General features: G+C 39.7%; 1 long non-coding RNA gene across 1 annotated transcript in view; it reads left to right on the top strand.

The window, feature by feature from the left end:
- LOC122460936 overlaps positions 1 to 20,786 on the top strand; it is a 30,203-nt gene extending 9,417 nt beyond the window's left edge. Inside the window, exon 3 of the long non-coding RNA XR_006282576.1 lies at positions 15,781 to 20,786. This is a non-coding gene — a long non-coding RNA (uncharacterized LOC122460936). The remainder of the gene's footprint in view (positions 1 to 15,780) is intronic.
- Positions 20,787 to 27,212: the final 6,426 nt, after the last annotated feature.

Genomic DNA, 27,212 nt, shown 5'->3' with positions numbered 1-27,212 from the left:
ATGAGCCAGGTAGAGTTGTTGCATACAGAATACAGGGTAATACAGGGTAACCTTATCCTGCAGGAGTAAGGTCAAACCGGGGAGTCTAGAGCTAAACATCCTATTTGTGTGCTGGGAATCATGCTTAAACTTACCTCTTCTCACACATGTCCTTTCTCTACCCATGCACCAGTCCTATTCTGACTCTGAACTCTTGATACTTACTTATATGAACAAACATCACTGAAGTGTCTGAGTACCTCCCAAGCATTTAACAGATTTACCTCATAATTCTTCTGTGAGGTGGGAAAGTGTTATCTCCATTTACAGGTTTCAGAGTAGCAGCCGTGTTAGTCTGTATTCGCAAAAAGAAAAGGAGTACTTGTGGCACCTTAGAGACTAACAAATTTATTAGAGCATAAGCTTTCGTGAGCTACAGCTCACTTCATCGGATGCATTTGGTGGAAAAAACAGAGGAGAGATTTATATACACACACACAGAGAACATGAAACAATGGGTTTATCATACACACTGTAAGGAGAGTGATCACTTAAGATAAGCCATCACCAGCAGCAGGGGGGGGAAAGGAGGAAAACCTTTCATGGTGACAAGCAAGGTAGGCTAATTCCAGCAGTTAACAAGAATATCAGAGGAACAGTGGGGGGTGGGGTGGGAGGGAGAAATACCATGGGGAAATAGTTTTACTTTGTGTAATGACTCATCCATTCCCAGTCTCTATTCAAGCCTAAGTTAATTGTATCCAGTTTGCAAATTAATTCCAATTCAGCAGTCTCTCGTTGGAGTCTGTTTTTGAAGCTTTTTTGTTGGAGTATAGCCACTCTTAGGTCTGTGATCGAGTGACCAGAGAGATTGAAGTGTTCTCCAACTGGTTTTTGAATGTTATAATTCTTGAATTCTTGAATGCATCCGATGAAGTGAGCTGTAGCTCACGAAAGCTTATGCTCTAATAAATTTGTTAGTCTCTAAGGTGCCACAAGTACTCCTTTTCTTTTTGATAATTCTTGATGTCTGATTTGTGTCCATTCATTCTTTTACGTAGAGACTGTCCAGTTTGGCCAATGTACATGGCAGAGGGGCATTGCTGGCACATGATGGCATATATCACATTGGTAGATGCGCAGGTGAACGAGCCTCTGATAGTGTGGCTGATGTGATTAGGCCCTATGATGGTATCCCCTGAATAGATATGTGGACAGAGTTGGCAACGGGCTTTGTTGCAAGGATAGGTTCCTGGGTTAGTGGTTCTGTTGTGTGGTGTGTGGTTGCTGGTGAGTATTTGCTTCAGATTGGGGGGCTGTCTGTAAGCAAGGACTGGTCTGTCTCCCAAGATCTGTGAGAGTGATGGGTCGTCCTTCAGGATAGGTTGTAGATCCTTGATGATTCGTTGGAGAGGTTTTAGTTGGGGGCTGAAGGTGATGGCTAGTGGCGTTCTGTTGTTTTCTTTGTTGGGCCTGTCCTGTAGTAGGTGACTTCTGGGTACTCTTCTGGCTCTGTACAGGTGTGGCACAGAGGAGATTGATCGATTGCCCAAGGTCTCTCAGGAATTTGGGGGCAGAGCTGAGAATTAAACTCAAAGTCCTACTCAGTGCCTTCATGTTAAGACATCATTATTCCACACTATGTAGGAAAAAAATACTAGTGCTTAAGACAGCCTGCAGGGGTGAGTGGGATAGGTGCTCCTGATGTCCACTGCGAAAGGGCTATATGAATGAAGTTAACCTGTTCAAAATCATCCAGTACAGTGGAAGGAGGCATTATTGTTCAGACTGAGATTTAGTAGTTTATTTAGAAGTCCGTTCCATTCTTGCTTAATCCAGACCATAGGGGACGAACAGTTTGGGTTCCTCCCCACCCACACCAAAACAAGCTTTGAGATTCTTCCAGAGAGACACCATATTTCAGTCACACTCCTTTCAGAGACTATTTCTCTCAGCTCCCCTGCCTCCTTTCCCACATATTATCTCTTACCCTCTGGGAATATCCATGCCAAGATGCCAGTATTTGGACTTGCCTCCAGGGAGAACTGAATGGTTATGGCCACCCACTGTAGAAGTGTGTGTGTGTGTGTGTGTGTTTAAGTAAGATCACTGTGCTGAGTGGGTAAAAAAGTGAATTATCTTGTATCATTGATGGTCTCTTGGCATTTGTAAAGGCTTTCCATTGATTCGGAGTTTAAGAAGTTGTCAAACCCATCCTGATAAATATTTGTTAAATTTTTAATAGTTTCCGCTCTTTCACCTAGAATTTGGTATTTACTCACCATATTAATTATGTGGCTCGGCTGAGCATGAAGTAATCATCAAGTGCATTACTTCTTCATGGGGGGGAAGAGGAAACAATTTTAAAAAACGTTCACAGATATTTAATGGGATACAGGCTGAAACAAAAGGCCATTAGGAACTCTGCTTAGAAAGCCCTGAGGATCCTCTCGAAGAATATTCAGATTATTTTTGTGACTGGCCTGAATAAAATGTGAAAGGCCAGAGGGTTAGATCACCATCTGCCTATTGTTTTAAATGATTGGCCTTTATCAGTATCAGATCACACAAGTCAGGAGTTGGACTAGTGGATATAAAAGAGATAAAGGTCAATATTATGAGGGGGAGAGAAATTGCACTGCTCTTGGTTCTTACTGAACAGCATGTAAATTAACACATCTGAAGGAGTCAGGACAAACCTGTAAACACCAACTGATGTCAGTGCAAGAGAACTGCAAAACTAATTTCTGCTGCAAAGAAATGACAAATGTGGTAATTGTGGAAAAGAATATACTGGAGGGAAGGGGAGCCTGAGCTCATGAGATGAGGCAACATCAGATGTGATTGTATGGGAACTGGTATTTGTACATGTTTATTAATCAGTAATCATGCTGCCTAACTGCTGTTAAGGGAAATAAAATTTCAAGGGTGTCTGCTATTGCAAAAATACAGTACAACCTATTTTATGCCACTGGTAAAGGGGACATAAAGTGTCCACCAATCTGCAGCAGAGGTCCTGTGTAATTGTAATCAATCTGGTTTGTGGCCCTGGTTCCCTGCTTCCCTACCAAAGATGTGTGTCACAGAGATCACATGCTAAAGGAAAACACAGAGAGGGTAGGGAAAAGGGCATAACACAAGTGTGGTTAAGGTGGTGATAGGCAATGTAATGTTACAGTAATACAAATGTAACTAATACCCCCTATACACACAGCCTCCAAAACATTCCCCATTACTACAATTAATATTGTTAGAAATGTGCTTTATATAATTTACTGAGTCATTATTACTGGGTTTTTTATTTTTAGTATTTCCAGTTTTCAAGTAGTTAGCACTCTAGGAGCTCTGCCCCATGTTCATCTCATTTTTGTTTTAATGTTTCTTGTACTCTTCTGCTCACTTTTCCTTATTTTTTTAGTGGAATATCCCTATAAAAACAAACACAAAAACTCTGGCTCCTCCCAAACTCCTCCTCCTCCTCCTCCTCTTTCTTCTCTACAAAGACAAGAGGTATGTTATCCCCTTATCAGAAAGGGCGAACACCCACATTTTAGGCTTCATCTACATCCTTCTGTATTGGGGAAACTGTGTTGATGCAGTTTTGGACCTTGGCAGCTTCAAAGGGGCCAAGAGGATACTGGCCCTAAATTAGCCTCTTGATTTATAAAAAAAAAACTTTTTCTTTGCTGTAGAACTCCTTAAGCACAGAGTATCCACTGCTTCACTTAGGTGTCTCCTATGTCCTCATTGTGTAACAACTACTCCAAGCACTTTCCTTTTGCAGTAATAATGAATGGCATGTAGATAACACTCTCTTATGCACAGATCTCAAACATCCCCAAGGATGTGGGGGAGGGAAATGATCAAATAGAGAGCATTGTAATCCTTACTGTATAGATGGGGTAACTGAGACACAGAAGGATTAGGAGCCAGATTCTGTTCCCCTTGCTCACATTTGAGTAGTACCTTACTCCATAAAAAGCCCCAGTGAAAGGTTTTACTCAACATGAATAAAGAAGGCAGAAGAATCAAGCTTAAAATAATGTAGTCAACATGCCACAAGTCTAGTCTCTACCCTTCTCTTTCCCCTCACTTGACCTTACAGTATGTGTGGAAGAATGAGTAACCAGGAAGAACTCTGTGTAGGATTTGAGCCAAAGTTCTTCTAGAAGAAGCAGAGAGTGATGAACTACACGCTTTCTGCTGTCGGAATTCCATAGTGTGAATAGCTGTATAAGTGAACTTTGAGATAGATGCACTGATGTAAAAAGTCAGCAATATACTAACTAGTCCTCCTGGAAAATGTTCCGTTGATGCTACTCTAAATGTTCAGTTTGTGGGTTGAAACTACTGTTATTTGCTCAAGTGAATTCAGAATCTGCAAAAGAAGAACAAACATTGCATGCTAAATCTTTGTTACTGAAATAATAAAATAAATAATAAAAATAAAAATAATACTAGTTCTGCACTAGTAGTTTTCCATCTTCTACAAGTAGCAGCTGAGTGGAAGTCAGAAGTTAAAAGGATGTGGTGCATTCTCTCCAGCGATTCCTCTGTGATATAAGGGTGTGCTCCCATAGGTTTACATTTGAGGAGATGAAAGTTGAAAGCTAGAGGCTGTTCTTATTGGTAATGCACAGCTTTTCAACTCCCTTCCCGTTGAAATCCCCCAGCCCCATGCTATGGGACCCATGGAATTCTTCGTCTTTTAGACCATGTCTTAAAGAGCTGGCTCCCCACACACACTTTCAATCTTACAACAGCCTTGCAGTAACTGTAAAGCTCAGTTATACAAAAAGTTAATATTAGGACTGCTTTAAGGACACAAACTGAAAATAAAACTGGTTTAATAACATGAGTGCAGCTGCTTGGTTAAATTCCTCTCTGTTCTGTTCAGAGTTTGGATTTTGTTTTTAATGAGTTGGTCTAGAAATCTTCAGGAAGCTACAGAAAGAATCTTTGATTGGGCTACAACTAGCAGGAGGTGGAGGATGGAGAAGTTTCCTATTGTGACACAAGTAGCTCTGTGCTCTGTGAAACACAGTTTAAGAGTCCTGGGCTAGATTCCAGACTACACAGCTGTACCTTTAATTTGCAAATTAATATCCTGATAGTTCAACTTGTTCTACCTGAGTGAATGCCTATGCCTGGCTGGAATGCTATTGAAGTCAAGTTTCAAGGGTGGTGGTGGGGGCACAACGTTATTTGTGAATAAATAATGATATATTTGTTTGAACTGTCACTTCTATTGTACTTTCGGATCTATTGATGTTTTTTATGTAGCACCATTCGCTATTATATGTAGGCACTAATAGATCCACACTTCAGAATAACTGTCCCTTTTCTGAGAACTCCAACAACCAAATAGAGCAGGGCGTGGGGGGAAGTGGCTGGTTTGATTTTGTTTCCATTTCTGCCCCCCCCCCACATCTTAGTTATCTTTTAAAATATTATAGAAATTAAAACCAAAAAGCAAATACTTCCTGGCAATACTATTTTAGTTTTTCCCACTAGAGGGATCCATAAGTTTGAACTGCCTAAATCACCATCGCAGCCAAATATTGCATTTTATTTGGTACAGAAAGTTTTATTACAATAGATCATGTTCCCTGAAATACATTTCAAATTAATTTTACACTTTATGAAATTTGGCTACTTTAATGTCATCTCTTCAGAACATGAAGCTAATCATTTTTTTTTAAGTTATTTTGCTTCCGATGCCTTGTGTACATTTCCAGAGCCTAACTAAACTTCATGGAAAAAATCTGAACTCATCGAATGAATCTGCTTTGATGCCAACAAAATGACCTTAAGAAAAATGAAAATGCAACAAAGCAAGCCTTTGAGAGGGCATTTTTCTAGTCAAAAGGCATCTTGCCAATTTTAGATAAGAAGGCTAAGCACTGACAAGATAACCCTCCTAAAAAAGCAGTCAGTAATTACCAGCCCTGAACCTAGCAGCAGGAAGTAACATTTCACAGATTTTCAAAATGCAACTTGATTAGCCTTTCAGTGTTAAAATTTAAGCTGTGAGAGCTCAGGGAAATCTGTCTGCTCAGCAAAATTCAATTTTTGTTTGCTTGAAAAACAGGGAAAAGATTGCTTCTACTCCTACAAGCCTAAGGAGAATGTAATTAAAGACAATGGAAGAATTAAAAACAGGGCTGGTTCTAGGGGAGCAAGCAGGTATTTTGGGGCTCCTGGATGTCACTATTTAATGAATAAAGAAACTGAGTCCAGGGGCTAGTTAGACCCCTGGAAAATCTTGGATTTTAAGAGTTTAAAATAACAAAATTTGGCTACTGTCAGTATTTTGCTGTGATTTATAATTTATATAAAGGATGAAGACTCTAATTTGCTGTTCCACTGCTTAAAGTTGGATAACTTTGTATATATTTTTCCTTTCTGACAATCGGGGGTCCCCTGAAAATCATTTGTGAGGGCAAATGTCCCCTTTGCCCCCCTGGGAGCACTGGGCCTGATTAAAAATAGACAAATTAGGACAGCTTGGATTGAGCCCATGTAACACTAACAGATCCTAGTTGTCGGCGGGCAAGATCGAACCTGGGAACTCTGGAGCTAAATGCAGGAGCCTCTACTGGAGGAGCTAAAAGCCACATGGACATTGGTTAAGGCTGTAAAGTAAAGTTCATTAATCTCACTTGAAGTGGTCTCCATGCCACTTGATGGGGTACAGCATCACACCCAGGAAGTGTGTGGGTTAAACTAGAGCAGCCACAGAACAGTGAGAAGAAAAACAGGTTTCTTAACATGCTTGAGCAAAGCGTGCTGAGGGCTCTCTCCCTAGTAAATCAGCCTCTGAAGCAGAATGATATGAAATTGGAACAGGAGTGGTGCACATACAGGTCTCTGTATGGGATATATAGATTGTTGTACATAGGCATTAGCTCTCAGGCACTCATCTCACTCCACAACAGGCTGAGTATCTGAGACACAGCCAGTAGTACTCCCACTCCTATTCACCTTGACTGTTGGCCAGTACCAGATTCTTTGTCATTCTTTACAACTGGGCAGGAGACTGTTTTGGCTATGTCTAGACATAACTGAGTCTCGACCTATGGGTTTCACTGTAATGTCTGCTGTGCAGAGTCTTTCATGGTTTTACTTTTTTTCAGGGAAGCTGAGAGAGAGAGAGAAAACCCAGTCTGAGCATTATGTTGCACATTTTCTTACCTTTGCAAGGCAGGCATCTTGGCCAATGCAAGTAGCATTACAAAGTTTTCTGAACAATCATATTCTCCAGCTGCCACCCCACCTTCTGTGCAGGGCTGGATCCTGCAGTCCCATACTCTCACACATGGGGTTTGGCTGTAATATACTCTAAGCCCTGAATAGGGGGGTCAGTACAAAGCCAATTGGTTCAGGGGAGCTATGTGAGAGATTGTGATTGGTGTGCACAGGGGGATGCAGGTTCTGCACTATCCATGAGGATGGGGTTGACTTGTTCCCCCCCCAGTGCTGCCGTTCTGTGCACATGGGCGCACAGGAGATGGGGCTAACCTGATGCATGAAGTGAGTCCTGAAATTTTCACACTGGAGTACAACTCCCTCGGCCAGATTGAGGGTAAAATCCTGTGTTAATTGAAATCAGTAACAAAATTCCCTTTGACTTCAGTGGGACCAGGATTTTAGTGGCACTGGAACAATGTTTGGAGGGGGGTGATGAGCTGCATCCCTCTTACCCCTGTCCCTGCCCCTCACCGCCCCCTAGAGCTGGGACTGGAAGCTGGGCCATGGCTCTGGGAGGTGGGGATGCAGACAGGGGTAAGGCAGCAGAGGCTGGGGTCACAGCTATGGCTGGGTGCAGAGCCCCAGGCATTGGACTGGCAGCCGGGACCCTTTGTGTATAGAACAACCCTCATATAACTAATTCTTCTCCTTCATATCCCTCCTTAAGATGCACTTTTCTTGTGATGGATACAAGAAATCTGCAAATGAAGACAGATGATATTGTTAATTTCTTTTTACCAGTAAATAATGGTTCAAATTTGAAAGCATCAACTTGTGTTTCTAGATAGCCTGTGTAACCATTTGATCTTACTTCTACCATCTTTGCCCTCCTTCCTGCATTCCTGTCCATTGTTTATTATGCTTGTCTATGGTGCCTTGTTTCAGTTTATATGCTTACCTTTTGGGGTTTGGGCTTGTCTTCCTATATGCTTGTACAGCACTAGCATCATAAGGTCCTGGTCCTGTTTGGGTCTCTGAGGACTGCAATGTAAATAATAATAATATTACCACAGAACATGGTAGAAGAGAAACTCCCCACATTTCACTGTGAAAGAGCAAGTTAGTTTTCTTACTTGGTGCTTCATTTTCTTGCATCTTTTCCCACTGTAACAGGAACACCTCAACAGTCAGATTGCAGAGTTCCTTCTGCTTTTCTGTATATAAACACATGGCCTTCTCCCAGAAAGGGCTTCAAAGATTTCCATATGTTTCCACACTTAGTGTTACAATTGTATGCTTAGGAATCCATTTAGGTCACTTTCATCATGAATTGTTTTTCATGTGCCAATTGTCCTATGAATTTGTAATCTTAATACCAAGACTTGAGTCCTAATTCTCCACTGATTTGCACCTTGTGTAGTCATTTGCACATCTGCAGACTGCAAGCAGGTGCAGAATGAAACCATTCTGCTTTGGTAGCACATTACACACACCTTTAATAGGTGTAAATGACTACACAACCTGCCAGGCAGTAAAGAATTTAGCTCTCTCTATCACAGTCAAATCACTTGTCTACTCATTTTCCCATCAAATAAAATGTCTAATACATTGTACTTAGCATATATTTATTGTTTTCTGTCTTTTATTTATATATATAAATATAAATTTAATATATAAAAGAATCTGTGTAACCCTTAGATGGCACTGACAAAAAACAATAACAAAACAAAACAAAATACCCATGCATTTTGGGCCTAGGAGTCTCCTCTTTCCCCTGTATTGTAGCAAACATGCAAGGTACTAGCAAACTTCAACAGGACTTTATTTTTAAAGTGGAAACCTCTTTACCAAGCTGCTGCTGCACCCTTGGTAGCCCTCACTCCACCTTGTCAACTTCCCCCCAGCTCCTTCCTTTTTCCTGTCCTTTCAGACTCCCAACTGCCAATGTTCCCAGTTCTAATAATTACAAGTAGCATCTAAACACTACATTCCCTCCTCGCTTAAGAAACTCTCCCAATTAAAATAAACATTGTTATTCTAACCAGAGGAACAAATATGAGACAGGACACTATACAGTTGGCAGAAATATTGCACTGAAAACACTGTAGATACTACATAATATAGTCTCTAGTCCAGACAGGTGGTCATCTGGGTCTGACAGGCTATCTCTCAAGCCCCAGTTCCAGGGCAATGTCTTGTGGTGTTGATACTACAGTGAAGTTATCCAATGCAGACTGGGTGTTGGCATAATCTCCTCTTCATGCATAGGCAGGTGCAAGATAAGAAGCATTCCATACCCGCCCATCAGAAAGTCGATAGATGTAAATTCCCATCTTCTCTATGATTTTAAGAGGAGCAGTGAATTTATGGTCCCCTTTGCATAAAATTCCAGGTTTTTGTATTCTAACGAAGGAACCACACTCAAAATGTGGTTCCTTAGCAGCCCGCTGCTTGTCTGTGAAAGCCTTAGACTTTGCTTGGTTCTGTTCAACTATTTTTTTCACATCATCCTCGGTTTGGGCATCAGGTCGTGCCTTTAACAATCCAGCAATGTTCAGTTTAGTATTCATCTGTTTCCCATGCAGTAACTCTGTGGGCGATCTTTGCATTGGGCATGTCGTGTAGCCCGGTATGCTTCCGTGAAATCAGTAGAGAAGGTTATCCACAATCAGCATTCCAGTTTAGCCATTTGCAAACTCTCTTTCAAACTTCTGTTAAACCGTTCAATTTCCCCATTGGCTTGAGGGTAATATATAAACCTTCTGTATAAAATGTTCCTCTCTTCCAGAAAAGTTTCAAACTCCAGGGAAGTAAATTGACTACCATTATTTGAAACCAGTTCTTTGGGGTTACCTTCCCTGCTAAAAACTGAAGAGAGGAACTTAATTACTGTAGCAGAAGAGATCTGCAATGTAAACTCTACCTCAGGCCATTTATTGAAATAGTCTATTAAAGTAATGGCATAACAGCAGTCACTTGGAGCAGTATCAAAGGGTCCTACAATGTCAATCACCACTTTTTCCCAAGCAGATTCAGGAAGAGGAACAGGCTGTAATGGAGGGGTACATGTCACTGCTGTCAGGCATTTGGCAAATGACACAGGATTTTAGTCCAGCCTGTGAAATTGTATGCCCCAGAAAGGAAAGTTCAGTTTGTCTAAATTTGCATTTGCTTGCTGATGCAGTTTAGTACAGACTGCAGATTATTGTCATGCTCCTCAGAAGTATTTCCAAACATGGTAATATCATCCAGATAGCACTGAACTCCATGTTGATTCTTTAGAATAAATTACATCATTTTTTGGAAGGCACTTGGGGCAGATGTGAGACTGTATGAAACATGTTTAAAATAAAATAGTCGCTCATGTGTAATAAATGCTTTGAGGTCTCTGCTATCTTCAGCTTCCCTGACTGAAAATGGTAAGCACCATAACTTTTGTCATACAGGCATCACATTATTCTGCATTTTAACTTTATTCAGAAACCCATAAGCACAGCCGAGTTTCTCCTCATCCTGGTGTTGGATTCCAGCTGAAACTGGTGTGTGTACCGCAAGAATGCTTTGCTGAGGAAGATCAATTCATCCATTAAATACCCTAATATTTAAATCAGCCAGTAAATCTCTTGCAAGGATAGGAGTGCCTTTGTGGACAATGTAGAACTCTGCAGTTACACAGCAATCACCAAAAGTAACTATTGCTGGCAGGCAGCCACATACTGGAATACGTTTTTTTTCAAATAGCATACCAAGTGAAGTTTGGGTTCAGTAAGAGGCACATCTTTAAAATAATGCAAATAGATGGAATCAGGTAGTATAGATACTGCTGAGCCAGTGTCCAACATTAGCTGAATAGAGTGTGATTTGCCTGAGGGTATGGCGGAAATGTTTACAGTGCACTTTATTTGTTCTGGAATATGTGCAGTAGTGGTTTTGTCCACGCTCAGCACAGTAACATCTGGTATTGTAACTGCATGCACCAGTTGATTGAACTGATTGCTGCGACATACTTTAGCAAAACACCCAATCTTTTTGCAATGATTGCACTGAGCTACTTTTGCCGGACATCCTGTGTAGCTTGCAAGGTGTTGTGGGGATCCACAGTGAAAGCATGCTTTTACTGTATTTTGAATTTGCTGATTTGGTGCGCTCTGTATCCATGCTCACTATTTTGGCTTCAGCTGTAGCTGACTCAATCTGAGTAGCAATGGGTATTGCTTTTTCTAGTGTAAATTGTGGTTCTAGAAGTAAGCATTCTCTTACACAAAGCATGGTTGTTTTCTCAATGAGCTTTTCTCTAATCATCTCATCTGCCATATCCCGGCACAAGAGTCCCAAAGTCACAATCAGACTCCTCAAGAAAGCAATATACTGCAGTATAGTTTCCCCCATTTTCTGCTCATGCTGGTGAAATCTGTAGTGATTAACTACTACCTTCACTTTTGGCACAAAAAAGTTCTTTAATGCAGTGAGTGCAGTCTCATATTTATCATCTGCAAGGGGAAAAGTGTAAATATACACTGCCCTTCTGCTCCAAGGCAGTGGATTAGCAGAACACACTTTCTTACTTCAGAAATCTCTGTAGCACTGATTGCAAGCAGATAAGTCTCAAACGTATAGATCCAGGCAGTAAAAGTAATTGGAGGCTCACCTGGGCTTTGCAGAAAGGGTACAGGTGCGTTCAGAGGCAGAAGATCCATCCTCATCACCAAGATGTTGTAGCAACCATGCAAGGTACTAACATACTTCAATAGGACTTTATTTTTTAAAGTGGAAACCTCTTTACCAAGCTGCTGCTGCACCCTTGGTAGCTCTCACTCCACCTCCTCAACTTCCCCGCCATCCTTCCTGTTTCCTGTCCTTTCAGACACCCAACAGCCAGTGCTCCCAGTTCTAATAATTACAAGCAGCATATAAACATCACACCCTACTATAAGTTCAGCTCTATACACACCCTTCCATTTTTTTATAAGCCTCTTAAAAATCAAACAAACAGCATTGGAATGGGATTTACCCCCGACATGCTGTGAAAAGGTTGAGATGAGCCCGAGAAGCCCATGAAACAGCCTGGGTACCTGGAGGGTGGGCCAGGCCTAATTAAAGATAAAGCCCAGCATGGGGGCAGGGTGGAAGGGGAAGCAGTTTTTTGTTTGCTTCTTTCCTCATAAAGAGCTGGGTGAGTCCAACTGGAGTGGAAAGAGAAAAGGCGTACTTGTGGCACCTTAGAGACTAACAAATTTATTTGAGCATAAGCTTTTGTGAGCTACAGCTCACTTCATCAGATGCATTCGGTGGTTTTACCGAATGCATCCGATGAAGTGAGCTGTAGCTCACGAAAGCTTATGCTCAAATAAATTTGTTAGTCTCTAAGGTGCCACAAGTACACCTTTTCCTTTTGCGAATACAGACTAACATGGCTGCTTCTCTGAAACCTGTCAACTGGAGTGGGGAGACCCACTGGAAAGTTCCCTCTCTCTGGCAAGCAACCTGAAAGAAGGTTGAAAATGAGAGAGTGCAAAAAGGCTTCTGCAGGAGTGACCAGGAAGCCTGACTAGAGACAGAGATCATGAGGAGCTGTAGCTAGCCTGAACCCCTGAGTGAAGGGAGGAGTGGTGGGGTTGATGAAAGCATGGAAACCTATGGCTAGCCAGGACAGTCTAGAAAGAACAGCAGAGGCATGCCTGAGTGAGATGGCTGCCCGCTGAGTCCAGCCATGCTGAAGGTTTGGTTATGTACACATTACATTAGGACTCTGGTAAAGGACTTTGTAAAGCAGCCTGACTGGAAGGCCAGGACACCCCTGTGGCAGGAGTAGGCTGATAGTGTGTGTGAGTGCGTGGGTGCACATCTGACCACAAGGGGATGTATTGGGGCGGCAACATTGCTACCAGCATAATAATATTGTGTCAGAGGCAATATTTCCACTCAAATGTTAACAGTTCAATAAAAGTTCCACCAATCAGACAAAATTATCATCACATTAATTTTTTCTCTTTGAAATAATTAATCTTAATCACCAAACAGATTTGAGCTCAATCTGACTAAAAGGTGAACATATGAAGGAATTTTTGTGGTTCTTAATTGTTACAGCAATTCCTCCCAAGCACCCTAGGACATTAAATTGGGCTGAATTCCTCATTGATGTAAATTACTCACCAGATGTACCATGTAGCAAAGAGTTGCTTTCTTCTAACGTTGAAGAAGGAACTTCATTAAAATAAGGAAAACAATATTACCCCTAAAGCTACTCTGCATTTCTCCTTGCTTCACAGCAGTGCTTCTGCCTGCTCCCTTTCTGATACATCCAGTTTCTAACTTGCATACTGCGAGAATGTTTCTTTAAAAATGTAAGTCTCAAAGGAATCTAACGTCAATCAATTTTGAATTCATTAGTAGTACAAAAGGAGCATCATTCCTCTTAGGCCAGCCTATACACAGGTTTTTGTACCACTCTGACTGTATTGGTTTAGAAACTCACACATTTACAGAAATAAGATTTACCAACACATGCACTTTGCTATTAGTCTTGAGAGTTATTCTGCTTTAATCAGTTTAGAAACATAGTTAGAAATATAGTTAAAATGGTTCAACATCTCTGAAGGGTAGATGCAGTTATACCAGTATGAAGGTGCATATCTCCGTAAATGTGCTAGTTTCTAAACCAGACCAGTCATTTAAAAACTGTGTAGCCAAGCCTTTAATTATACATCAGATAAGAGAGAGTGTCAGTGGAAAAAGGGTGTGGTCATTCAAAATAAGGTGTTCCAGAAGTGTGCAAGGGAAAGACACAGTAGGGAAATTCATTGGTGGTGCAAGCAGTTGAATAGTATCTAACAGGATAAAGTAACTCTTCTCCTGCCAACACACTTTTTAAATTATTTATATCAACACTATGGGAAACATCTTTAATACTCCTGACAGAATAAAAAAGGTGTCATATGAGATTCCACTTTTGTGGGGGAGGAGATGTTGGAAGGACAACAGCATTTCAACATGGTGATATAAGTTTTTATAAAACTTACATAATGAATGTTTAATATCATTATAAGAATCTTATTTTATAAGATATATGTTCATATATAACTGAAGGAATATTAACTTTATAATTTTTAGCCTGGATTTTATATTCTGGAAAAACATGATATCTGTATAATATATTTTTACATCAGGTTAATATGTAAATATTGTACTATTGATGTATTGTACAAAATACATGGTTCCATAGAAATTTTTTCAATAATAATCCTTTATATTTTAAGTATTATAAAGATTTCTCTTTTGTAATATTTCAATATGATTTTAATATCCCCCAAATATTTGTAACATTATTTGATACTACTAAAATTTTGTTTAGTTTTCCCATATGGGAACTGTAAGCAAGTGTTATTCCCACTTTGAGTCTCTCTAATATATTTCTTCTTTTCGACTGCTCATGGAGGGACCTTTCAGATGTTCAAGAAAAAGAAGGCACTGAGATGTGCTCTTCAGTACTCAGATCACACTCCCTCTTTCTTAGTGTTCCTGGTGCTCAAGCAAAGGCGTGGGGGCAAATCCCTTTGGAATTTGGGAAGAGATTATAGTGTAATGACTCCATTTTTGAACATTACACTCTGATTCAGCAGCTCCTTTGGCTTCTGTACTTGGGGTGGTTTGAATTTCCCAGTGGTGTGAGTTTTGGCAAATGTGTGCGGTAATTGTTAATAGTAAAGCCTAGGCGATGTTAGGAAGTGGTATACATTTAGTCTGCAGTGTGACATGAATAGACAAATATATTGAGCTTACAAGGTAAAGTCTGCAAGCTGAGTTCGTCAAGGGTAGACATAGAAGGGCTTATTCTTCATGGCTCATCCCCTTGGGAAATAACTTGTAGCAGTTTCTGTGCAAATTTGTTGTACAAAAGTGAAATTGGAAAGCTGTGTGATTAACTAATGAAAGATCAGGCTTCAACAAAGTTTTTGTTTTGTTTTAGCAACTGTGAAATGTCATAAGATGGCACAATGAAAGATTTTACGATATTTCTTTAACGGCACACTACACAGCATAGCTCAGGTTAACTACACCAAGCCAAAGGTGGAACAGAAGGCCAGTATGTTTGTATGCACTACTGTTAAGAAGGATATAGGATTATTGTACTATCCTATTAGGATATGCTTTCTGAGATTTAAGACTGAAAGGAACTAGATGAATTGCAACACTGACTGCACATACAAAGTTTTGTAGCCAGAGCACTAGTGTGGAAGGGATGCTTTTCTACAGTAATGCTAAGGATGAAAGCCAGCTCAAAATAAGAATGATTGTTCACTCCATTCGACCTTATCTCTGTTTGGTAATATATTTTTCATTATTATTATTTTAGTTATATAGTCATACAATGAAATTGCTAACATGGGACCATTCTTAAGACAGCAGCATTTAAATGTCAAGACTGTTTATTGTTCAGGTTTTCTGGGTGACAGTGTTATTATTATAATTTTGGGGAAATGAGTGTCTGATGTACACATTTAATGTACACACTGCTTTGGATGCACTTCCTTTGCCTTCATCTTCCTGCCCTATGTTACTATTGGTCAGGTGCCTCTATGCTGCACTTCATTTTTTGTTTTTTACTTCCAGTCCATTAAAAAAGTGGCGATGTCTCACTCATGCATCGTGAAGATAGACAATCACACCCTGGAATTGTGCAATTCACCCAGTACCTTGTCCCAACAATAGAAGGACAAAACTATTCTGAAGATAATGAAGGAAGAGACAATAGACTGTCAAGGAAGAGCTTCACTGGCAACGATGAAAGCAAGGAAGGTGGTGGAACCACCAAGTATGAGACAAGAACTAGGATACTTTGGAATGAAAGGAATAAGTGGATTTTTTGCATTGGAGGTACGTGGAACCTTACAGGATTGGGACATTAGCTATGACTTGACTTCCTTCAAAGGAATAAGGGGCCCACCATACTTCACAGTTGCCTGTTATTAGGGTATTTCCTTATTCTGAAAGGAAATAACGAACAGTGTAAAATCCTTACTACTTCTCCTATTGAAATCTCTGGATTTCAGTGAGACCCAGCTCAGGCCTTTCACTTGTAATTAATTCTCAGTCTTTATTGATATTTATTGCTAATATTGTAACACTCTAACATGTCATATGTAGAATTGTGCTGTATTTAGAGTGACCAGATGTCCCAATAATATTAGGACCATCCTGATATTAGGGGTTTGTCTTGTTTACAAAACTATATTCCCCCTCCCATCCCAAAAAAAAAGTGTCCCAATTTTTCACAACTGCTGTATTGTATTGATTATTTTAAGACTTTGAGCTAAATTCATCCCCGATTAATGCCAAATAATATGTCATCTAAATAGTTCAACACTACTTCCTATGTGAACAAGTGGTTGGATTGGAAACATTACAACAAATTGGGATATAAATACAATTTTCATGTGTCTCCTTAATACTGTTAATATCACAGGCTTCAATGAAGTAGGTTTCATGCCTACCATCTAGAGGACATTCATTAATTCCAGGGTCCTTGTCATTCCGAATCAAGTTCAGTGCTGAAACCCCAGAGCTCAGGAAAAGCACGGTGACTGTCTTGTTAGAAAAATCGCTTGGAGTGTGAGGGTGATTATCAACCTTTGAAGGGCAGCCTAGTTCCTTAGAGAATCGAGAAGAGTATCATACTTAGGGCCTTACCAAACTTCTCAAGGAATTAGTCACAAATGTGCCTTTGCAAGCTTTGTAGCCAATGTAAACATCTTTCTGAGCAGAGCTTTCAAATCAAGATATTTTAGTGCAGTTCTTGATAGAGAGTGATAGCTTCATGTTATCTGATTATTCTACTGAAGATATTATTTGACAAGCACACAGGGTAGAATCTGCTACCAAGGCAGGTCTTGGAAGCCATCCTATTAGTAAGTTTTATGAGGCATCTTCAGGCTGCTTAACCTTTTGTAGGATATTTAGGCTGTGGATGGGGGAAAGAGGTATTGACAATGTAAACATTTAGCACCCAATGCACTTATATGGGACTTTATCTTGGGGAAGCAAGGGAAGGTATGGATGCAACTGGTAGGGCCATGACCCATATTATTTTCCATACTGATGTTGTAGAATCTATTAACATTAAGGCTCTAGGTCAAGTATTTTCAAAAATTAATGAGAGCAGCTGGGTGTTCAGCACTTTTTGAAAAATAAGCTCTTTAGATGCCTACATATGGATTTAGGAGCCTAGCATTAGATTTGAAAATGTTTGCCAGAAAGCCTGAAAAATTAATTTCAGGCATATGACATTGCTTCTTTTTACTCTAAGATGCTTTGCTGTGATTAATAATACAGAATTAGAGAAAGGTGGAATCATATAGATCTATACTCTTCACTGTCATTGTGTGTGTGGGGAGGAGCTGGGGGGAGGAAGCTGCAATCAATGAGATTACAAAGTGTGTAAATTAGTGGAGAACTGGCCCACAAAACAGATCTTGCAAACAGTAGTAATGCTTTCCTGAGTGTCCCAAAATTCATCTCCAGATTGCAATTTTTGCTGTTTTGTATTTGGAGATAAATGAAGAGTCCTTGAAAGAGAAATTTTACCTCCATATAATTTTGAGAAATATAAACTTCAATAAATTAGACTATTTCTAAAGATGAAAGCTAGTTGACAACATGTTTTCCTGTCCAGCCATTTAAACATTTACAAGCTAGCTACCGCATTTCTGTCACTTTTTTCCAAGATCAAGCTTCAGTTCAACTTTCTTCTTGCCTTCTTCAGTAAGAGCCTCTGCTGCATTATTGCCCATAAAATCCCTGGTATGGGAGTCCTTTTAGCTGCTATAATTTTGATTATGTACCAACAAGACTTTTCTAGAGTATGTTAGTATCAGAGAAATATTTCTCTCCTGCCAATGAAAATTTGAAGAGCTAAGTCTAATTCTTCAATTTAGTGTAGTGTTCAATGAACCAATGCAGTTCAAAGAAAACTATAGATGAATTCCAGAAGTGAGAGATTGTTTTCAGAGCATTATATTTCCTTAATGTATATATAATCTTACATCCATCTTTGAGTACTAAGAAGAGTGTTTTTTGTTTTGTTTTGTTTTTTGGTGGTGGTGATCTTCCTTGCCATTAAACACATAGCTGCATGTACAATACTTGGTGTAAAATCATGGAACCATACTGCTTAATAAATACTGTGTGTAGTGATGATTTTCGTTTATCTTTTTCAAACAAAAGTGAAGAGAGAAAACTGCAATGTGCTAAAGAGTCTTCCATTTCATAGGCTTGATTGCTATAATACTTAAAGAGATTACTCCTATAACCACAGTGCTACATCAGTTCCTTACATATAATCATGCCTAGGAGATTTGTCTGACTGAATTTTTTTATGAAATTGTGTGTGTCTCTGCCTTTATGCTGACCTTCCACAAGAGCTATTCTGTATCAAGTTAAGACAGGGTCCTGCAGGGTCAAAAAGAATCTCCAGTGTTTTAGGTTGTTTTTGAAAACTACATGAAAGATACATTAAGGACAACATTCTACAATAGACTTGCAAGGACCTAAGCAAATATTATGTCCTTAAGGTGACTTTTTTTGGGGTGGGAGGAATGGGTAGAGAGAGGAAGTTCTTCCAAAAGAGTATTGAAACTGACACTTTAGTCAAAACTGAGTTTAAAACAGAGGAACACAAGCTGCATAAGCAATGAATTATCCCTTTAACATATTTGAATAGCTTACTAGAGAAGATCTTATGCATCCGATGAAGAGGGCTGTAGCCCACGAAAGCTTATGCTCTAATAAATTTGTAAGTCTCTAAGGTGCCACAAGTACTTCTGTTCTTTTTGCAGATACAGACTAACACGGCTGCTACTCTGAAACCTGATCTCATGACTGTTCATAGAAAAAAATAGAGTAATTGGTGTGAGTAACCACGTGGTGTCATCCAGGAGCTGCAAAATTCAGCTAAAAGGCATTTATAAAACCTTGTCTCTTAAAGAAAGTGATTTAGACATAACAAGTCCAGAGAGTTTGACACATTTTTATTCTTAAGGGTTTTTTCTTCAGTTCTCTACAAAACATTTTCTAAGTTTTTTTTTTTCCTAGGGTCATGCATCATCTGTTTAAAGAAATTTTCTGACAGAATACTTAAGCTGATCTCTCTTCCTCCTTGACTGAAACAGAGAGCTGCAAATTTGACAAGAAATTGAACCATATTCATCCCTGATGTGACTGCATTCATTTCAGTGGAGTTACATAGAGATTAATTTGACTCAAAGTCTTTCTCAGTATTATACATGAAAACATGTGGGAAGTTTTTTAAAATGTTTGACCATTGGTTTTACTTGTAAGATCATTTATCTGAGTTATGCTGACTTTGCAGTTTGTTTTTTTCTTTCAATAGCAAAACTTTACACAGACCCTTAAATGGGAATTTAACTCTATTTTTCTGCAATTCTTAAGAAAGCAGAAAAAAATTCCCTCTGGACCAGAGATTTGTGTCAGCAGAAGTTTCAGTTTTGCTGACAGATACTGACTAGAAGAAAATATGCCTTCACCTCTACTGCTGAGCATGGTTCACTCATTGTGAATCAGTCTGAAAAGGGATTGAAATCTTCTCTAATCCTGAAAGAAAAAAGGGAACTTTTTAGGCTAATCCTGATTCTGGAACACTGAACAACTATGAATACCAGAGCAAAAATGACTTTAACCCAGCTCTAGAGCAGGATAATTTTGTTGTCCATTATCACTGGTTGTTAATGAAATAAAGGTCATCAAAGTATACATGTGGTCATTTCCTGAGGCCTTTATAGAAGGATGAGTTCCATGTTGCTATCTACCGTGCCCTTTTAGAAAGGAGACACACCTTTTTTTTGTACCAGTATGTCCCAGGTGGGGCTGTTCTTGTGGAGCCAAGTGTGGTGCTGCAGGCACTCCCTGCCTTAGTCCCCTAGTCATGGCTGCCTCCTTGCAGCAGGATGGCTAACAAAACTCAGAATTTGTGTGTTTAAAGGCACATACATCCTGACAAAACTCAAAGGCACGTGCACAGTTGCAGCACTTCAGGCAAGGCCCTGACCTGGCCCTGGGGTTCTGGGCTAGCATTGAGCTGCTCCTCCTCTAACCCAGCCTCACCCTGCACTGCACCTGCAAAGACACAGGCATGTCTGATAGCTCCTGACTGGTCAGCGTTTCCTCCAGCCTCCGAAAGATTGTCTCTTTGGTAGTGGTAGGAGTGACTTTTCCTTGAGCAGCGGGGAGGTGTCAGGGTGCCCCTGGAGGGGGCAGAGAAGGTTGATAGACTCTATCACATAGTGCAGAGGTTTTCAAATTGTGGGGTACCCTGCCCCCCCTCAAGGAATATTGAGTGGGCGAGTGATAATGCCAAGCAGCTCAGGCCAGCCCCATGAAATGGGACTCAGGAAGGGACCGTCCCCTCCACCTCAGCAAGGGTGAGTGTCCGATTTCTGCTCCTGGCAGCCTCCATGCCCAGTGCTGGCTCCACCTCCAGAGAGCATCATACACACCTTTCCCCACCTTGAAAACCCAAGGGGGGAGGCGCAAGTATTGGCTCTGCCCTAAGGATGCTGCCTGCCAGCAAGGCTGAAGCAGCCAGCTGCTGAGGTAATTTAATTTAATTTAATTTGAGGTAATTTAATTAAAGTTGTGTTAAGTCTATGAGTAGGCTGTCAAGCATACTTTTGCATGTGTCTATTTTTGTCTGGGTGCACGGGTGGGGGGGAGGAAGGGGGTGTAACCAAAAATTGTAACTCAAAGTGGGACACTCAGCTCAAAAAGTTTGAAAACCACTGACATAGGGTAATTCCCCTTCCCAAAATAGTTACACCAGTACAACACCTCATGTGTATGCAGTTATGCTGGTATAAAGCTGCCTTATACTGATACCGCTAATTTCCCTTCCAGTATGGGAATAGCTATACTGTTCTAAAGCATCTTTGTGCAGATATAACTGTACTCACACTTGGGGGATTATAACTGTGCCAGGATAGTTAAAACAGTCCAATTTATGTCTGTAGACAAGTCCTAAAAAGTGGATGTCAGTGGAGGGCATGAAAATCTCAGCTGAACGAAAGCTGTGTTCACCACTGGCAGTTTTACAAACAGCCTTCTGTTTGTGTATGTGTGTCTGATGCTTTTATCAAATCCATCCATGATCCAACGTCATGCAAGAGAAAGGCAAGACCAAAGCAATTCTGCACAAAATATACAACTCAGAACTGTGGAATGAAAATGAATCAGGACTAATTCCTTTAGAGGAAAGGGAGCTCTTTAATATTTACTCATTGATACAGCATGGCTTAAGCTCTAGTAAAGGAGTCAAATGTTTTATTTGATCATTGTCTACTTTATTTTGTGAAGGAAATATGGTTTCAAGAATTCTGTCTCTTGTGTCAAACTTCACAGGGACTAGATAGATGAAACTTGAAGGAACCTTCAATGTGAAAGTGACTAAGGCTGTGTATTTTATATGGATGGTGCAAAAATGCTGTCATTTCTCTTCACTCTTTGGCTGAATTCCAGCTATATCTAGTTCAAATATTTCTGACCTGCAAAAACCACTGGAAACACCTGTTTCTGTGGAGTGGCTATCTTCTACCTCCCTTCCCTACTTCCTGCTGGACCGATTCCTTGTTACCACCTCCTCAGGCTCCTTCCCATTATATTGGCTTTTCCTGGGCTCTTGGTTTTCCCTCCCTGATCTGTTCCACTGGGCCATCCTCCTGTGGCTACTTTTCTTTGACCCTGGCTCCCCCTCCTGGCAGGCCCACATCGTTACCATGCAATTCACAATATTTTCCCACAGCATGCCATGAAATTGGAAAGTATTTGATGTGAAAAATACTTTGCCTCTGTGTCTATAGGTTCCTGCACCTGCAATATATTTACAACAGGCTGCAAGTTTGGGTTGTGTTGTCATCTGAAACTTTCACAGATTCCACCTTGCATAAAACCTATAAAAAACAAGAGCATGTACAGAGCATATAAATTAACACATTGGGTTTAAATGCAAGGATTTTGCACTTACTTGGTCATTCTCACAAGTGTGCTGAGAGACCTATTGTGAAGCACTGTCATTTGTATTTCCATCTTTATGAACAATTTCCCCAAGTGAATATGATCCCAGTGGTTTCTAACAGCTGCTCAAGAAAGATAGAGCTGAGACTGAAAGAGTCCAGAGAAGGGTACAGAAAATGGTTAGTGGTGTATCATAATATCCATAGGAACACAGAATGATTGAAAAGACTGGGATAATTTAATGTGAAAGCTGAATCAGAAGGATTTGATTGAGGTGAGAAGATTATAAAGGGCTTAGTAAGAACTGCTTAGTATCTTCCTTTTAACCCTATCTTAAAATAGAAAACGAAGAGTACAAGATGAAATTAAAGCACATGACATTTTAACAAATATAGGGATTCCCCCTCACTCCCCAGAGTATAATCATTCTGTGGCATTTACTGCTGCGGAGGTCATTGAGACAAATAAGTCTGTGGTTGGCTTTAAAAAGCTCTACTCCACCCCTTCCTCCCCCCGAATAGCACTGAATAAATTAGGTGGAATTATAGCATTTTCATCATCTAGTGAATAATTCTATATTGGCTGCTAGCTGGGAGGAAAACATTGGCCTAGATAGAACTACAATTTGTCTGATCCAGTGCGGAAACTTTTATGATCTTATGTTTTGTTCTAAAAGATGCTAATCTCATCTGCAGGAATCAAGGTATCGGCTGGAATTGAAGCTGGTTGTTGAGGTTCATGTCCTGAAGAAGCACCCGTTAACTGTCTCCTTGTTTCTCTTAGGTAGTTTGTAGAACATCTTTGAGTAGGCCAAATATAGTTTAAAAAACAAGGACCACCCATATGAGCAAGGCAAGGTATAAAGTATAAGAAAGAAGTTAAATCAAGGGCAAGATTTTTTAGAAACTGGATTCTCGTTCTGCACCCACAATTATTTATTGCTTGAATGCCTAAAATGGTGCTGATTATGATTGTCCTTGCCCATGGTTGCAGCTCAAAATGTGCTCAGAACAACTTCAACAGCAGCCATTGTCCAATATGGTTTTTTGTTTTTGTAATCAGGCCCTAAGGAGAGGTAGTTAAAAGATTATCTACAACGTCTTCTGATCTGGATTCTTGGTCAAAAGAGGATAGAGTAGGGTGTCCTCACCCATTATATGTCTTTCTTACCAGCCTATGGACAACAGAGAGACAGGAAACACCTAATGACCATGGACAAGAACCAATTTTCAGTGAAAAAGGTGACAAATGTCCTTTCAGAGTAGATTTTGGGTGCTTTGCAGTGGGTCTGTTTCTTATTAGAGGAGCAAGCAGTGAAACAGACTCTCAGGGTATTTTCTCAGAATCTATTTTTATTCAGAAGATGCACACAATTCATGTTTACTCTGACCAGAAATGGAAACAACAGAAAAACTACATACAAAGAATTCCACTTGCAGAAACTCCAGCTAACATTTCATTGGCTTTGTCTTTGTTGAGAGAGAGAGGTGTGTGTCCTTAATTTAAATTAGCTACTTTAAGGTAACATCCTAGTGAAGACAATGCAGTTTGTACTTTTCATGAGTTAGCAGGCTGAGTCAAAGCCAATCATCCCCCATAAGCTTGATGTCAACCTACTAATTTGTGTGAAGACAAATTGCCTTGTCTTCACTAGGATTTTACCCTGAGTAGTTAACTCATTAGCTAACTTAAGTTAAGAACACAACTTTTTTTTTTTAATACATTGTAGACAAGGCCACTGTAACAAGAAAAGCTGCTCCTAATCTGATCCTTGGTTTCTGTCCTACAATCAGCCCATTGACTGTTCCCCTACACTCTTGCCTGAGGACATCCCTGTTTCAGAGTCACATGGCTTTTATTATTCTCAGTAGGAAGCACAGGTTAGGGCAGATGCACTTGGGCATCAGCCCTCCTTTTCTGTTGCAGAGCAGATGCATAAAGGAACCTCTCAAACGGATTCTGCTATAACAAGTGTCCAATCGAGAGGGCTATTTCGTTGTGGTGTAGACATTCGGGCTCTGGGAACCTCCCACCTCCCAGGGTAATTTACTACTTATGCTGCCAGAGTGGTATAAAGAAGCGTTAGTGAAAATGAGAATCTGGCCCTTAATGTGGACAGGCTGCGAGCTGCCAATAGCATTTTAAGGACCAAGTTGGTGAGACCTATTCTGAGCAGGATTAGATGACACAGTGCTTAAAACACTGGCAGCTGCTTATCTGTCTAATCTTAGGTTTTGTATGTATCTGAGAACCTCACAATCTTTAATATATTTACCCTCATCACACCCCTGTGAAATGGATCTGGGGGTCACAATGGCTCATAAGCTAAATATGAGTCAACAGTGTAACACTGTTGCAAAGAAAGCAAACGTTCTAGAATGTATTAGCAAGCAAGCCACAAGAATGAATTCCTCTGCTCTACTCTGTTCTGATTAGGCCTCAGATGGAGTATTGTGTCCAGTTCTGGGTGCCACATTTCAGGAAAGATGTGGAAAATTGGAGAAAGTCCAGAGAAGAGCAACAAAAATGATTAAAGTGCTAGTAAACATGACTTTATGAGGAAAGATTGAAAAAACTGGATTTGTTTAGTTTGGAGAAGAGAAGACTATGGGGGGACATGATAACAGTTTTCTAGTACATAAAAGGTTGTTAAAAAATGTTCTCATTAACCTCTGAGAATAGGATAAAAAGCAGAGGGCTTAAATTGAAGCAAGGGTGATTTAGGTTGGACATTAGGAAAAACTTCCTGTCAGGGTTGTTAAAAGCACTGGAATAAATTGCCTAGGGAGGTTGCAGAATCTCTGTTATTGGAGATTTTTAAGAGCAGGTTAAACAAACACCTGTCAGGGATGGTCTAGATAATACTTAGTCCTGCCTCGAGTGCAGGGGACTGGACCAGAAGACCTCTTGAGGTCCTTTCCAACCCTATGATTCTTTAAATTTTTTGAGAAATTTTGCTAGTGTAGGAGAGACTTAAGCTTACCCCTTTTTATGAAGAGTTTCATATCACACAAAAACATACAATACATAAAAATATTTATGTAAAAATTTGACCAGGTGCATTTCCTTACTACCATTGCCATTACAACAAAGATTATTAAAAAGATTTAAAGTATCATTCATCAAATGAAAAAGGTAAAAAAAAATGGGCACATTTTAACTTAGTTAATTTAAGCTTTTGGATGAGTTAAAACAGTTAAAATATACACCGAGGTCCTCATTAATACAAATTTGAAATAAGATAAAAATTCCTTAGGGTCTACAAAGGAGAATGAAAGCAGAAAAATGACAAATTGATATATGAAAAGCAATATATGAGATGTGACTGATAAATTATCTTCTGATATTTCAATGAGTTTCAGTTAAAGAAGTTGGCAATATGATGATTTATTGAGATTTTTTAATAAAGTAAATTGAAAACTGAAAGGTAATCTGAATGAAAGAATCCTTATGAAGAGTTTGAACATTTAGAGGAACACTACTACATATACTGAAACACTAACACACACACACAAATATGCATTTGAAATATATATAAATATATATTTGAAAAGCCTACCGAGGTACAATAGCATCCCTCTGTTCAGCTGAACTTTGATCACAATTCTAAGACTTCCCCCATTCAGGGGAGGCAAAAGAAGTGCTCCTGATACACACTTGTAATTCCAGATATAATTTCAGAATCCCTTCTTCCAAATATTTGACTCAGTAAATACACACACAAACATTTGCACATGCATTTTTAAGTACCAGCACTTACAGGCAAAGGTAATAGAATTTACATTCTTTTGGGAATAATGATTGAGAGTGTTTATCAAGAAAGTGCACATGTACTGAATTTAGAATAAGGCTTCAAAGAGATTAGTAATTTGGTGCTTAATGCCAAATTGGTGCAACATTGCAAGCTATTTACATATGGGCATAACTACTCCTTTGTACATAATTATGTGGAAATGTTTCCTGGTGAATGAATAGCAAAATGATGATCTCCCAGATCCATTAAAATTTCTAATTAACAAAGGAGCTACCTGTTGTCAACAAAATAATTTATGCCAAACTTCACAAATAATAGCCTTAAACAACATTTGATTTGACCATTCCACAATTCTGATCTGAGCCAAACACAGCTGAAGTCAGTGTGAGCCTTCCTACTGCCTTCTGAAGGCTTTGGATCAGGTCTTATACATTTAAATTCCTTCAGAACGCTTGGATGAATATAATTTGGTGACTTGTTCATCGTTTTGTTGCATCACCTCCTGGATACTTCAGTCTCAGACAGTCCCCCATCTTAATGAACTGAAAAAAGTAGGTTTGTGATAAATACTCCCAACATTCTCTGTGGTGAAGACTAGCAGTGTTGTGTTTTAAGTGCAGGTCTCAAGATAATCGCTCTTAAAGTCCAAGTTGCTGGAATTGGTGAATACATGAGCATCTTAGCTTATGTTTTTTGTTTTTAATGAAAATATGTAGACCTCCTTGTTAGCGAAAAGTGTGAACATATAATCCAAGTGTACCATAAAGGCTTAAAAAACAGAAAGCAAATAAAAAGACCCAAATGGATTTGTTTTTTAAAATCTCATTATTTTTTAAAACCAATCTTGATACTTTAGGGAAATTTGTTTACTGTCTGGAGTAGTAGAAGAGCTCTGTGTAAGCTCAAAAGCTTGTCTCTCTCTCATCAACAGAAGTTGGGTAAATAAAAGATATTACCTCACCCACAGTGTCTCCCTAGTATCCTGGGACCAACATGGCTCCACCAACACTGCATACACCTTCATATGAATGCAGATAGATTAATATTCACATGGAATGCATTAGCAGAAAGGTTGTGTATGTATGCATTGATTTAGAATTAGGTGGTATTTAACATGAAAGGAGGCAAAATAGAATTGTGATCAGTGGGCTAAATCTTGAGGAGGTCCTTTATTTGGTTTTTAGGGGAATTCCTACAGTTTAGGGGAAGAAGAAAAGGAGTACTTGTGGCACCTTAGAGACTAACAAATTTATTTGAGCATAAGCTTTCG

This window comes from Dermochelys coriacea, chromosome 7 (genome assembly GCF_009764565.3).
Source record: "Dermochelys coriacea isolate rDerCor1 chromosome 7, rDerCor1.pri.v4, whole genome shotgun sequence".
NCBI classification, from domain to species: Eukaryota; Metazoa; Chordata; order Testudines; family Dermochelyidae; genus Dermochelys; species Dermochelys coriacea.
This window is presented reverse-complemented; position numbering and strand designations above follow the sequence as displayed.